Source organism: Nicotiana tomentosiformis, chromosome 1 (genome assembly GCF_000390325.3).
Source record: "Nicotiana tomentosiformis chromosome 1, ASM39032v3, whole genome shotgun sequence".
Classification (NCBI taxonomy): Eukaryota; Viridiplantae; Streptophyta; class Magnoliopsida; order Solanales; family Solanaceae; genus Nicotiana; species Nicotiana tomentosiformis.
In genome coordinates this window covers 98,603,170-98,618,403 of record NC_090812.1, presented here as the reverse complement: position 1 = coordinate 98,618,403, position 15,234 = coordinate 98,603,170, and the positions used below count along the sequence as shown (strand labels likewise).

General features: G+C 41.4%; 1 pseudogene; it reads left to right on the top strand.

The window, feature by feature from the left end:
• The first annotated feature begins 10,276 nt into the window (after window positions 1-10,276).
• Window positions 10,277-15,234, top strand: part of LOC104121550 (zerumbone synthase-like) — a 15,002-nt pseudogene continuing 10,044 nt past the window's right edge.

The window sequence follows — 15,234 nt, the reverse complement described above, 5'->3', positions numbered from 1 at the left end:
GCAATTTTTGATAGATTTTCAAGGAAAACTTGAGGTAAGTCCCTTGTGATCATTTTTACTCCATAATATTGAATTATAATCGAATAATCCGACTAGATTACATGATTTTGAGATGTAAATCGGAGATTGGAACTTAGAAATTTGGAAATAAGATTTGTAGATTTGAGGGTTGAGGTCGGATTTTGGTAAAATTGGTATGGGTAGACTCGTGGTTGAATGGGCTTTCGGATTTTGTAACTTTTGTCGGGTTCCGAGACGTGGGCCCCACGGGCGATTTTTGAGCTAAAATTTAGATTTTTATGAAAAATTAGCATTTTCTTATGAAATTAATTTCAATGAATTTTATCGACTGAAACGAATTATTTATGGCTAGATTCGATGCGTTTGGAGGCCAATTCATGAGGAAAGGACATTGCAGAATAAGAATTTCACGGCTTGAGGTAAGTAACAGTTATAAATCTGGTCCTGAGGGTATGAAACCCCAGAATTTTGTGTCATGTGAATATTTTGGAGGTGAAGCACATGCTAGGTGACGGGCACGTGGGCGTGCACCGAGGGGATTGTGACTTGGTCCGTCCCGTGAAACTATAAAGTTGAATAACTTGTTGTTAGCTATATGCTCTCTATGTGTTGAAGAAATTTGACTGTAAATCATGTTAGAAATCATGCTTAGGCTATGTGATAGTACTGTTGGAACCCACAGAGGTCACATACTTGTTGAATTATTTGCTAATTGCTATCTTGTGCTCAGTCATGATTTTACTTGCGTATCATACCTCAGTCTTTCTTGATATTTGTTGATGCATTATGTTATCTTTGTTTGGGCTGATCTTTGTGATTTCTGAGAGCCCGAGAGACTAGGGAGGTTGAGGACTAAGTAAGTCCGAAGTAAGGAAATTATGGCATGTGAGTTGTCCGTACAGGATATTATAGCACGTGAGTTGTCCGTACAGGATATTATAGCACGTGAGTTGTCCGTGCAGGATATTATAGCACGTGAGTTGTCCGTGCAGATTATGGCGCTTGGGTTGTAGGAGCCTCTCAGGAGTGTGTACACCCCCAGTGAGCACGGGTACCCATTGAGTGTGAGTATTGAGGGCTGAGAGTCGAGTGGTTGAGTTGTTGTGATGAGTTGAGTGACTGTTGCCTGAGAGGCTGTACTTGCTTTGCATTTGTTGTTGCACCTAGTTGCTATCTGTCATTGTTGTGAAATCTCTAAAATATTTTATATCCGGATTACATGAACTTGAACTTTATAAAATTGATTTGACTTAAACTGCCGGATTTGAAAGCAAGTCTATTCTTTGCTGGAATTACTGAAAGTGAACTATAACTGTGTAGCTCGTCATTATCTTGAGTTCCTTAGTTATTATTGTTACTTGCTGAGTTGGTTGTACTCATACTACACCCTGCACTTTGTGTGCAGATCCAGGTGTTCCCGGACATAGCAGGTGTTGATCATTTCGCGCAGTTGATTTTCAGGAGATTTTGAGGTAGATGCCGTGTTCTGCAGACCTTGTCTCTCCTTCTCTATCTCCTTGTTTACTATATTTTGTCTCAGACTATTATAGACCATATTTTCTAGACTTGAATTTATATTAGATGCTCATGTACTCAGTGACACCAGATTTTGGGGAGTGTTCGTATCAATATTTTATGGGATTTTGTATTGTCTTTAAATATTATATTTTCAAACTTAAGAAAAATTATTGTTTATTGAGATTATCGGCTTGCCTAGTATTGAGATAGGCGCCATCATGACAGGTTGGGATTTTGGATCGTGACAAGTTGGTATCAGAGCCCTAGGTTACATATGTCTCACGAGTCATGAGCAGGTTTAGTAGAGTCTTGCGGATCGGTACGGAGACGTCTGTACTAATCTTCAAGTGGCTGCAGAACCCTTAGGAAAAATTTACTTTCTTGTATTCTGTCGTGCGAATTTGTTGATTCTGGGAACTAAATTTCTGTTATTTTATTCTCTCACAGATGGTGAGAACATGTACTACCGGATCGGACGGTCAGCCACCAGTGCCACCAGTTAGGGCCGCGAGAGGCCGGGGTCGAGGTAGAGGTCGAGGTGTAGCTCGTACCACAGTTGGACCAGCACCTGTAGTACCACCAGTTACTCTAGCTCAGGAGAAGATTCCAGATATAGCTGAGCCGACAGGATCAGCTCAGGCACCAATTGTGCCTATTGAGATTCCAAGCCTTCAAGAGACTTTGGCCAAGATATTGGTAGCTTGCACTGGTCTTGCTCAGGTGGTTTTGGCTCAGGCCGCACCTGCCACTTCTCAGGACAGGGGAGGTACTCATACCCCTGTTTCCCGTACTCCAGACCAGGTAGTATAGGGACTTCATGTACCGGGTAGTATAGGGACTTCATATACCGGGAGCACTACCAACCCAGTCGGCTACAGCTACTCAGGCCCCGGTAGTTCCTGTTATGGCAGATAATGAGCAGAGGAGACTTGAGAGATTTGAGAGGCTTAGACCTCTACCTTTTAGCGATGCTGAGTCAGAGGATTACCAAGGTTTTCTGGATAAGTGTCAGCGGATTCTTCGGACAGTGGGTATTCTAGAGACCAGTGGGGTCTCATTCATTACTTTTCAGTTTTCTGGGGCTGCCTTCAGATGATGGGAGTCTTACGAGAGGTGTAGGCCGGTCAGTGCAGCACCCCTTACCTGGCAGCAGTTCTCCGGTCTATTCCTGGAGAAGTTCATGCCTCAGTCCCGCAGAGAGGAGCTACGCAGGTAGTTCGAGTAGCTTCATTAGGGCGATATGTCTGTGACACAGTATGAGATGAAATTTTCAGAACTGGCCCGTCATGCTATCTGGTTGATTCCCACAGACAGGGAAAGGATCAGGAGATTCATAGATGGCCTCACTTTTCAGCTGCGATTACTCATGACTATAGAGAGAGTGCCTGGTGCTACTTTCAACGAGGTTGTTGACATTTCTTGTCAGATTGAGATGGTTCGCAGCCAGGAGCGAATTGAGAGGGAGGCAAAGAGGCCTCGTGGTTCCTGTGATTTCAGCGGTGTTCCTTCAGGGGGTCAGTTTTACCACGGTAGGGGCCGTTCTTATAGACACGCTCGGGCGGGTCGTCCAGCTCATAGTGGTGCATCAGCTAGCCATGGTTCTTTCAGTGTGCACTCAGGCCAGTCTTCATTCAGTGTGCTACCAGCGAAGAGTTCTAATCATGCCTCGTCTACTCAGGCTTCTATAGGTAATTCTTTGAGTTATCAGGAGCAGCAGTTCCGTCAGAGAAGAGGTTGTTTCGAGTGTAGAGAATTGGGTCATTTTAACAGAGATTGTCCTAGGTTGTTGAGTGGGACTCCACAATAGAGTTCTCGACTAACGGCACCAGCACCAGCAGTTACACCACCCGCCCAGCCAGCTCGGGTAGGGGTCAGGCAGCTAGGGGTCGCCCAAGAGGGGGAGGCCGATCAGGTGGCAGGCAGGCTCGATTCTATGCTTTTCCTGCCAAGCCAGATGTTGTTGCCTCAGATGCAGTGCTCACAGATATTGTTTCAGTATGCCACAGGGAGGCTTCTATATTATTTTACCCTGGTTCCACTTATTCATATGTATCATCGTATTTTACCCATTATCTGGATATGCCCTATGAGTCCTTAGTTTTACATGTTTGTGTATCTACACGATGGGCGATATTATTACTGTGGATCGTGTGTATCGGTCGTGTATGGTAACTATTGGGGAACTAGAGACTAGAGTTGATCTCTTATTACTCGGTATGGTTGATTTTGATGTAATCCTGGGTATGGATTGGTTGTCTCTATGTCATGTTATTCTGGACTGTCACGCAAAAATTGTGACATTGACGATGTCGGGGTTGCCCAAGGTCGAATGGAGGGGTTCTCTAGATCTTGTTCCTAGCAGGGTAATTTCTTATTTGAAGGCCCAACATATGGTTGTAAAGGGATGTCTGTCATATTTGGACTTTGTGAAATATGTTGATGCAGATACTCCTATTATTGATTCAGTATCGATCGTGCGAGACTTTTTGGATGTATTTCCTGCAGACCTGCCGGGTATGCCACCCGATAGGGATATTGATTTTGGTATTGACTTGGTGCAGGGCACTCCGCTTATTTCTATTCCTCTGTATCGTATGGCATCAGCTGAGTTAAAAGAATTGAAAGAGCAACTTCAGGAACTCCTTGAGAAGGGGTTTATTAGGCCTAGTGTGTCACCTTGGGGTGCACCAGTTCTGTTTGTGGAAAAAGAAAGATGGTACTATGCGGATGTGCATTGATTATAGGCAGTTGAACAAAGTTACAATCAAGAATAAATATCCATTGCCGCGTATTGATGATTTATTTGACCAGCTTCAGGGAGCGAGGGTGTTCTCCAAAATTGATTTGAGATCTGGGTATCACCAGTTGAAAATTCGGGATTCGGATATTCTGAAGACGACATTCAGAACTTATTATAGCCACTATGAATTTCTTGTGATGTCTTTTGGGATAACCAATGCCCCAGCACCATTTATGCATTTGATGAATAGTGTATTTCAGCCATATCTTGATTTATTTGTCGTGGTATTTATCGATGATATTCTGGTGTACTCACGTAGCCAGGAAGAGCATGCACAACACTTGGGTATTGTATTATAGAGGCTGAGAGAGGAGAGATTTTATGCTAAATTCTCTAAGTGTGAGTTCTGGCATATTCGGTGGCATTCTTAGGACATATAGTGTCCAGTGAAGGAATTAAGGTGGATCCGAAGAAAATAGAGGCAGTTCAGAATTGGCCCAAACCATCTTCAGTTACTAAGATTTGGAGTTTTCTCGGCTTGGCCGGTTATTATCATCGCTTCGTGGAGGGTTTCTCATCTATTACATCGCCTATGACTAAGTTTACCCAGAAAGGTGCTCCGTTCAGGTGGTCGGATGAATGTGAGGAGAGCTTTCAGAAGCTCAAGATAGCTTTGACTACAGCTCCAGTATTGGTGTTGCCTACAGGTTCAGAGTCTTATATTGTGTATTGTGACGTGTCGCGTATTGGTCTCGGTGCAGTGCTGATACAAGATGGTAGGGTGATTGCCTATGCGGTTAGACAGTTAAAGGTACATGAGAAAAATTATCCAGTCCACGATCTTGAGTTAGCAGCTATTGTTCATGCCTTGAAAATTTGACGGCATTACTTGTACGGTGTCCAGTCTGAGGTATATACTGATCATCGGAGTCTACAACATTTATTTAAACAGAAGGATCTTAATTTGCGACAGTGGAGGTGGTTAGAGTTTCTTAAGGATTATGAAATTACCATTCTCTATCATCCCGGAAAGGCCAATGTGGTGGCCGATGCCTTGAGTCGTAAGGCAGAGAGTTTGGGCAGCTTAGCATACTTACCGGTAGTAGAGAGGCCTTTAGCCTTGGATGTTCATGCCTTGGCTAATCAGTTTATTAGATTGGATCTTTCCGAGCCGAATCGAGTTTTGGCATGTGTGTTTTTTCGGTCTTCTTTATATGATCGTATTAGAGAACGTCAATATGATGACCCACATCTGCTTGTCCTTAAGGACACGGTTCAACACAGTGATGCCAAGGAAGTAACTATTGGAGAGGACAATGTAGTACGGATGCAGGGCAGGCTATGTGTGCCTAATATAGATGGTTTGCGTGAGTTGATTCTCCAGGAAGCTCACAGTTCACGGTACTCCATTCATCCAGGTGTCGCGAAAATGTATCAAGATTTGAGGCAGCACTATAAGTGGAGGCGGATCAAGAAAGATATAGTTGGGTTTGTAGCTCAGTGTTTAAATTGTCAACAGGCAAAGTATGAGCATCAGAAACCGGTGGATTACTTCAGATACTTGAAATTCCGGAGTGGAAATGGGAGCGTATTACCATGAATTTCGTAGTTGGGCTCCCACGGACCTTGAGAAAGTTCGATGCTATTTTGGTAATTGTAGATCGGCTGACCAAGTCCACACATTTTATTCCAGTTGGTACTAATTATTCTTCGGAGCGATTGGCTGGGATTTATATTCGCGAGATTGTTCGCCTACACGGTGTGCCGGTGTCCATTATTTTTGATCGGGGTACGCAGTTTACCTCACAGTTTTGGAGGGTAGTGCAGCAAGAATTGGGCACACAGGTTCAGTTGAGTACAACATTTCACCCTCAGACAGACGGACAGTCCAAGCGCACTATTCAGATATTGGAGGATATGTTACGCGCTTGTGTCATTGATTTTGGGGGTTCTTGGGATCAATTTCTGCCACTCGCAGAGTTTGCTTACAATAACAGCTACCAGTCGAGTATTCAGATGGCTCCATATGAGTCTTTGTATGGGAGACGGTGCCGATCTCCGGTGGGTTGGTTTGAGCCGGATGAGGCTAGGCTATTGGGTACTGACTTGGTTCAGGATGCTTTAGAGAAGGTCAAAGTAATTTAGGAACGGCTTCGCACGGCATAGTCTAGACATAAGAGTTATACCGACAGGAAGGTTCATGATGTTGTTTACATGGTTGGGGAGAAGGTTCTGCTCAAGATTACACCGATGAAGGGTGAGTTGAGGTTCGATAAGAAGGGCAAGTTGAGCCCTCGGTATATTGGGCCTTTTGAGATACTTAAGAAAATTGGGGAGATGGCTTATGAACTTGCTTTGCGACCTAGTTTATCAGGTGTTCATCCAGTGTTTCATATATCCATGCTCTGAAAGTATGTCGGGGATCCGTCTCATATTCTGGATTTCAGTACAGTACAACTGGGCAGTAATTTGACTTATGCTGTGGAGCTGGTGGCTATTTTAGACCGACAGGTTAGAAAGCTGAGGTCAAAGAGCATAGCATCAGTGAAGGTACAGTGGAGAGGCTAACCAATCGGAGAGGCTACTTGGGAGATTGAGAAGGAGATGCGGAACAAATATCCACACATATTTGATACTCCAGGTATGATTCTAAACTCGTTCGAGGATGAATGTTTGTTTAAGAGGGGAAGAATGTAACGACACGGCCGGTCGTTTTGAGTATAATAACCCTATTTCCCCATTTACTGCTTAATTTATGCTTTGTAGTTGTTTTATGACTTGCCGGGGTAGTTGGTTCGAGTCCGGAAAGAATTCGGAGTGAAATCAGACACTTAGTCTCATAATTGAAAATTTTAAGTTAGAAAAATAGATTGGATGTGGACTTATGTGTAAACGACCTCGGATTTGAATTTTGATGATTCCAATAGCTCCGTATGGTGAGTTTTGGATGGTTAACGGATCAAAAACGTGAACTACAACAGCTGCTGCAATTTCCTTCTGCTGGAATTTCTTCTGCCAGAATCGAACCCGGAATCGAGCACAAAAATCGAGCCCAGAATCAAGCCACGATCGAGCCCAAGATCGAGGGCCATGATCGAAGGCAGGGTCGAAGATCAGGATCGAAGCCATGATCGAGCACAGGGTCGAGGGCCATGATCGAAGATCAGGGTCGAAGACATGATCGTAGGCCAGGGTCGAGAGCCATAATCGAGGCCCAGGATCGAGGACCCCGATCGAAGGCCAAGATTGAGGCAGAATCGAGGCTGTATGGGCAGTATTATAAAATAGGGACTTCGTCCCATTCACTATTTTTGACAAATTGAAGCTTGAGAAGAGGCGATTTTTGATAGATTTTCAAGGAAAACTGGAGGTAAGTCCCTTGTGATTATTTCTACTCCATAATATTGAATTATCATCGAATAATCCGACTAGATTACATGATTTTGAGGTGTAAATCGAAGATTGGAACTTAGAAATTTGGAAATAAGATTTGTAGATTTGAGGGTTGAGTTGAGGTCGGATTTTGGTAAAATTGGTATGGGTAGACTCGTGGTTGAATGGGCTTTCGGATTTTGTAACTTTTGTCGGGTTCTGAGACGTGGGCCCCTCGGGCGATTTTTGAGCTAAAATTTAGATTTTTATGAAAAATTAGCATTTTCTTATGGAATTAATTTCAATGAATTTTATCGACTGAAACGAATTATTTATGGATAGATTCGATGCGTTTGGAGTCCAATTCACGAGGAAAGGACATTACAGAATAAGAATTTCACGGGTTGAGGTAAGTAACAGTTATAAATCTGGTCCTAAGGGTATGAAACCCCAGAATTTTGTGTCATGTGAATATTTTGGAGGTGAAGCACATGCTAGGTGACGGGCGTGTGGGCATGCACCGAGGGGATTGTGACTTGGTCCGTCCCGTGAAACTATAAAGTTGAATAACTTGTTGTTAGCTATATGCTCTCTATGTGTTGAAGAAATTTGACTGTAAATCATGTTAGAAATCATGCTAAGACTATGTGATAGTACTGTTGGAACCCACAGAGGTCACATACTTGTTGAATTATTTGCTAATTGCTATCTTGTGCTCAATCATGATTTTACTTACGCATCATACCTCAGTCTTTCTTGATATTTGTTGATGCATTATGTTATCTTTGTTTGGGCTGATCTTTGTGATTTCTCAGAGCCCGAGAGACTAGAGAGGTTGAGGACTGGGTAAGGCCGAGGGTCTGTCGGTGAGGTAAGGATATTATGGCACGTGAGTTGTCCGTGTAGGATATTATAGCATGTGAGTTGTCCGTGCAGCACGTGAGTTGTCCGTGCAAATTATGGCGCTTGGGCTTTAGGAGCCCCTCCGAAGTCTGTACACCCCCAGTGAGCACGGGTACCTATTGAGTGTGAGTGCTGAGGACTGAGAGCCGAGTGGTTGAGTTGTTGTGATGAGTTGAGTGACTGTTGCCTGAGAGGTTGTACTTGCTTTGCATTTGTAGTTGCACTTGGTTGCTATCTGTCATTATTGTGAAATCTCTGAAAGATTTTATATCTGGATTACATGAATTTGAACTGTATAAAATTGATTTGACTTAAACTGCCGGATTTGAAAGCATGTCTATTCTTTGCTGGAATTACTGAAAGTGAACTATAACTGTGTAGCTCGTCATTATCTTGAGTTCCTTTGTTATTATTGCTATTTGCTGAGTTAGTTGTACTTATACTACACCCTGCATTTCGTGTGCATATCCAGGTGTTCCCGGACATAGCGAGTGTTAATCATTTCGCGCAGTTAATTTTCAGGAGATTTTGAGGTAGTTGCAGTGTTCCGCAGACCTTGTCTCTCCTTCTCTATCTCCTTGTTTACTGTATTTGGTCTCAGACTATTATAAACCGTATTTTCCATAATTGAATTTATATTAGATGCTCATGTACTCAGTGACACCAGATTTTGGGGAGTGTTCATATCAGTATTTATGGGATTTTGTATTGTATTTAAATATTATATTTTCAAACTTAGCAAAATTATGGTTTATTGAGATTATCGGCTTGTCTAGTATCGAGATAGGCGCTATCACGACAGGTTGTGATTTTGGGTCGTGACACATATTCTCTCGAATTACGCTAGCTCGCATTTTTTCACCGCTCACTATGATCACGTCAAAGCTTCGTTATCTCTAATCCCGCTTTTAAACTCGTCGTATTGATCTCCCATATACCTTGGGAGTAATGTTGTTCGACAACAACCTATATATGCACTTTTTCTCAAGCAGTATACACGAAATAGGCACAATCAATTAATGGCCATTCAATCAAATGAAATAAGCACGTAGTTGAACAAGTAGATATATCTAACGGCTAAATTATATTAAAACATAACAAGAATTCATCCTCCAAGAGGTTCCATCAAAACTCTAGATAATAAATTAGCTACTCATAATAGTATGAAAAATTATAATACTAAAAATCATAACCAACAATGAAAAATAGGAAGAAAAAATGGTTGAATCTTCCTCCTTGCTCCTAGCATGTTCTCGCCTCCTTAGGTATTGTCTCACCCTAAAGTAGTGTTTCTTTCCTCAAAAGGACGTTTTATGATGTATTTATATCAACTAGGGTTTATGTTGGGCGTCCTTGATCTCTCCTAATTCGCAAAGAAAAAGTTGAGTCGCGTGCTGGGGTTAGTGCAACGCGTGACCCCTAGGCACGCTCCTAGCTATTCTTTTCTTCTTTGTTTCTTTCCTGTGCCAGGTCCAGTGCCAAAGTGCCATACTTCACTGGTTTTCATTCATTTTCTAGGCCATTTCGCGCCTACCTTTCATGCAATGCACTAATTGTGCCACGTTCCTAGCTCTGAGCCTATTTTATGTTTATAAATATGTAATATCCCGCAACTCACGTACAAAATGATATGAAGCTATACCCAAAATCATACATTTTTCATCATTTATCAACGACTTATAGGTAGTAACAATAAAATATGGAGAATATTATTTTATTCGCATGGATAGCATTGCATGTCAGGTTATTTTTACAATATCAGGTCATCATTATCTGTTGTATAGCAGGTAACTTGATTTATTTTCAAAATTACAAAATCTCACTTTTTAGAAATGACGTGATAGTATAAAATAAAAAAATTACAATAGGGGTATTTAACTTAAACTTGATTAATAATAGACGAGGAGTGAGTAGTTTTTGCATCTTCCTTTGTTTGGCAAAGAAGAGACTATTTAAAGGTCAGAAACGCAATATTTTTTTTCATACATATGGAATATAAAATTTAAGATTCATTAAGATGCGCGTAAATTTGGCATGATTCTCTCATCCCCCATTCATATTATTGAACTATGTAAATAACCTCATTTAAAATTTAAAATATCAGAGATTATTATATACCATTTCACTTTAATGTGATTCAATCGCAGTATAAAGATATTATGAAGACTATTGAGGATTATAACTAGTTGTTGTTTGTTGGAGGCCTGATCAGAATTGTGTTCTCTATATGTATAATTACTTTTTATGTTAATGGTAATATTTACAGTTGTTACAGAAAAAGAAAAAAACTTAGTTTGAGCTTGAAATGATGTATGTAAAGGCATTCAGAGACTGATGCTGAGGTTTAGACACAACCAAACCTGTATGAAACAAGAAATGATGAATTCTAGTCCAAAAGAAAGTAATGTTGTGAATATATAAGGAAACTAGAAGGCAAAGTGGCGCTGATAACAGGGGCAGCAAGTGGCATTGGAAAAGAAACTGCAGCGAAATCTATAAACAACGGCGCCAATTAGGTTATAATTGCAGATATACAGGAGCAACTCGGCCAAGAAACGGCCTCCGAGCTACCTAACGCCACCTTTGTGGTCTGCGATGCTACAAAAGAATCTGACGTCTCCAACACCGTGGATTTTGCCGTCTCCAACCATGGACAGCTCGATATAATGGACAATAATGCAGGTATTCAAAGGCGAATTCAGTACATCAACGGTACAATTAAACAGTGTTTACCGGTAAAAAAGTACAATTAAATTTGTTACGTGATTTATAGACAAGCGAACTGGTTTGATCCAAAAATGATAAAGAAATAAGATTAAAAATAAAATTTAGCAATTGAAATTGAAGAAGATGACAAGCCCGACTCCGAGCGTAATGCCTCCGAGGACAAAAGTGAAAGCAATGATAAAGAGCAAGTAAATTTGTTTAATTGAGAGCAAAAGTAAAATACAACATATGTTTGCAAAGAATTTTGTGTCCTTACAATGGCTGTTGAACCTACTATTTATAGCTTTACCTAGGGAAACAAGATCCTAGGATCAAGCTCCTCTTAAATAATAATAAAAGAGTCATTGATGAATATGTAACGGCAGGTCATGAATGCAAATATTCTCTGCAAGGGTCGCTCATTTAATGTTAGAGAATATTCTCTAATCGAATGTTATCTGATGGCAAACTCTTGATCTCCTCCGTTAAATTTGCTGCCTTCGGGATTTACCCGGTGTCGATTACATTCCTTGTGTCTGGTATTGGTTGATGACTGAATTGCCTTTTTTCTTACTTTCGGTTCCACGTGTCATGCTACCATTCGACCATCTATTATAAACTAATTTTACCCCATGCTACACTAAGGTGTTACCAGAAAGTTGGTGAAGATTTCTTTCTTGGCGCAAAAGTTCATGGACAGTCTTTGATGCTTGAAAAGATGCACGTCTTCTCGCATTTAATACCCCGAACATGTGTTGCCCCACGATTCAGCAAATATTTTTGCCGGCTCTCGAGATAATCATGATCACGATTTTTGTCGTCTCTAACTCCCCTTCTACTTATTAGTTTTACTTCTTTACTTCTAAAATTTTCATAAGTCTTTTTTCTTCCTTGCATTTGCTTAGAAATTTTTCTATCTCCTCCAACTTCCTTAGCAAAACTTTTACTGACCTTTTGCTACCATGGCTTCTTTCACTACTTTCTTTGGAAATACTGATCTTCTCTCCGGTGGAGGCCACAAGAAAAATAAGGATAAGAAAGTCGATGTCGATTCTAATCCTCCTACTGTAAGCACCATCATACCACAACATCTCAGCACTACTAATGACTTTCAAGAGAAGTCCACTTCTACATCTTGGCGGACTTGGCCTATTAGTAAATATCCCTTCTCCATTCGCCCTTCTAGTATCCCTACTGTGAAGGAGAACTACAACTGCCCCAATCTTGAAATCCTTGCACACATGATTAATCTTTACTCTCCCAAACCGAGTCCCTCTTCCTTTTGTATTTGTGCAAACACATGTAATTTCATGAAAAGGTTGTTAACTCCATTTTTGTTTGATACAGGACTTCCACAGGGCTCTGTCGTTTGCCCTGAAATCGATATTTTAGAGGACCCAGAGGAGGCTAGAAGGATATTTCAAGGCGCCCTTTCCCGAAGCAGATATCGTGGATCTGCTTCTAGTGAGGGTGCCTCCTCTCGGAGTCCCCAGCCCAAGAACAAGCAACCAAAAAGACGACGCTCTTCCTCGGTGGGGACTCAAAATAAGAAGATAAAGAAAACAACAACCAAGTGGGCCGCAGTGGTCCTCGTTAATGAAGGGGAAGCCAGTGGTGAAGAGAATCCCCTTCAAAGGAGGAAAGGATCTTCGCCAGCTCAACCGTATGCTTAGCCAGGAGAGCTTCAAAACCCAACGTTGGATGAAGTTGATGCGCTTTGGGGCGAGATGAGCTTGATCCAGAACATTGATTCTCGTTGCCCGGCACCATTTGTTACCTCCGGTCCAGGGGGTTCAGACCTTGGGCATCTTCTACCTCCGACCACTGAGCCAATAACAGTCAACATTTCTTCTGCCACCCCCGCTTCTTCACCTTCTATACTGATGAGTTCACGCCCATCGACACTAGTTGCACCTTCACCACCGACAACAACTACCATTACTCTACCGGTACCATCTGAGCAAGAAAGGGGGGCTTCTCCTCCTCTGTCTCTCGACCACGGGAATTTGGGGCACAATTATTCAACCCCCTCCCCAGATCCTCGAGGGAGGAGAAGTGCCACTTTTTTGATTTCAAAAGGAGTCCATCTTTGGCCAAACCGGTGGAGCTTGCGAATTACCTGAAGTCGTTAGCTTCAAAGAAAGATTAGAAGAAAATGCACTCCCTTTTCGGGGAGTGCCTGATAAACAATAATATGCACAGCACGACGTAGGTACCGTACTACTTTCCTCATATCTTCTTTTATATTCACATGTTGCAATGGAAATCCTAACTTTGATATTATTTTTTGCATGCTAAATTTATTGCTTATGAAGGCCTACAAAGGTTGATTCTTGACAAGCAAGGACTCGAAGGGATTATATTTTCGCCGAGAAGAACTATAATATTGCGCCTCCCGGTATTGGAAGCAAAAGCTACTGATATGGGCGAGCTTAAGGCTCGGTTGTAACAGAGCGAGCAAGCTAAAATGGCCCGCAATCAAGAAGTTTCTCAATTGCACGAAAAGCTTCAAGAGGTCAAGGCTAAGTGGGCCGAGTTACATGGCAATGTGCTTGCTGTTATCGAGCGTGAGTCTGTCTTGGAGGATCAAATAAATAACTTGAAGGCAGAGTTGAACTCTAAAATCGAGGAAGCCAATGCTGCCTAGGAGAAGAGAGCCAAAATGGAAGAGCGATTTAAGAGAATCATGGAGCAAAATCGGATTCACCTATCTACAACTATTAAGCTTGATTTTCGCCTCAACGCCATGAGATCTGAAAGGGATGGCCTTCAGGCCGAAATTGATAGACTCAAAGCAAAACTCCAGTACCAAGAGGATTCCCTCGTATTTGAGAAGACTTATGTTATATATCATATGATGAGAAAAACTTTGTAAGAGGCCAAAATGGGCATCGTCAATATTGATGATTGCAACATCAAGGCCCGAGAACTGGAGTTAACTGCTCGTGAAAATCTTCATGCTCGGCCCACTGCAACTGACTCTTCGAGTACCTGTTCTGATTACTCGGGAATCAAATGGGAGATTGAATAAAATGAAGATGAAGGTCCATGCCCCGAACTGGTAGTATATCCGCCTCCCTCCACCGGGGGAAATATAGACCCATCTCTCTCTTCGGGTTCCGGCGACAATGACGTTTAAATTCTTCTTCTTTTTTATATCTTGTAATTATGCCAAACATTTCACCGAGTTTGGCAGTTTGATAAATAAAGAAGTGTTGTACAAAATATATTCCTTTTGCGGTGAATTACTTAAAGCTTTGGGTATATTTTTATCCGATAGCTTTTGATTTCGTGCATGAATTCTTCCGGAATCAACCCTTTACTATGAGGATTTCATAAGAAAGGGTCCTCTTATGTTTATTGTGCTCTTAAAGAGGAGGTCTCCTGTTCATTCTAGTACAGCATTTGAATTTATGTTAACTTTCAAATGATAAAATAAACTCATCATTTGGCAAGAAATAAGATAAAAATAAAAGGACTTTATTTTACTCCTTCTATCTTTAAAAGTACATAAGCATTAATTTTTTAAAGTAAAAACTGCCAATACATGTGCCTAACTTGTACAACTTATTTCTATGGTGCTGATCATGCAGTCATGAAATAGTGATCCCGATTCTCGCAGTCCCAATTTTCATGGCACTCGTGCCGTATCAGATATTTTTCTCCCTCAGTGTTCGAATGCAAAATATGCGAATTTGAACACTGGGAGTCTTGCTTCACCAGTGGAAACGATTTATGAATGATTAAATAATCCTTTTTTAGTGATGGAAGGCAAAGCTTGCCATTGAACCAAAGATTATTTAACCATCTATATAGCCATTTTTCATCGATTTGAAAATCTTGGTGCCTTAGTGTCTAATGGTCTTTCCTTTTGTCGATGACATTTCCTTCGTAGTATGATTTTTGTTGCTGCTTCGTTAAAAACCTTGCCAGAAAACCCCAATTGGGACAAAAACTAGTTGAAGGAAAAAAGA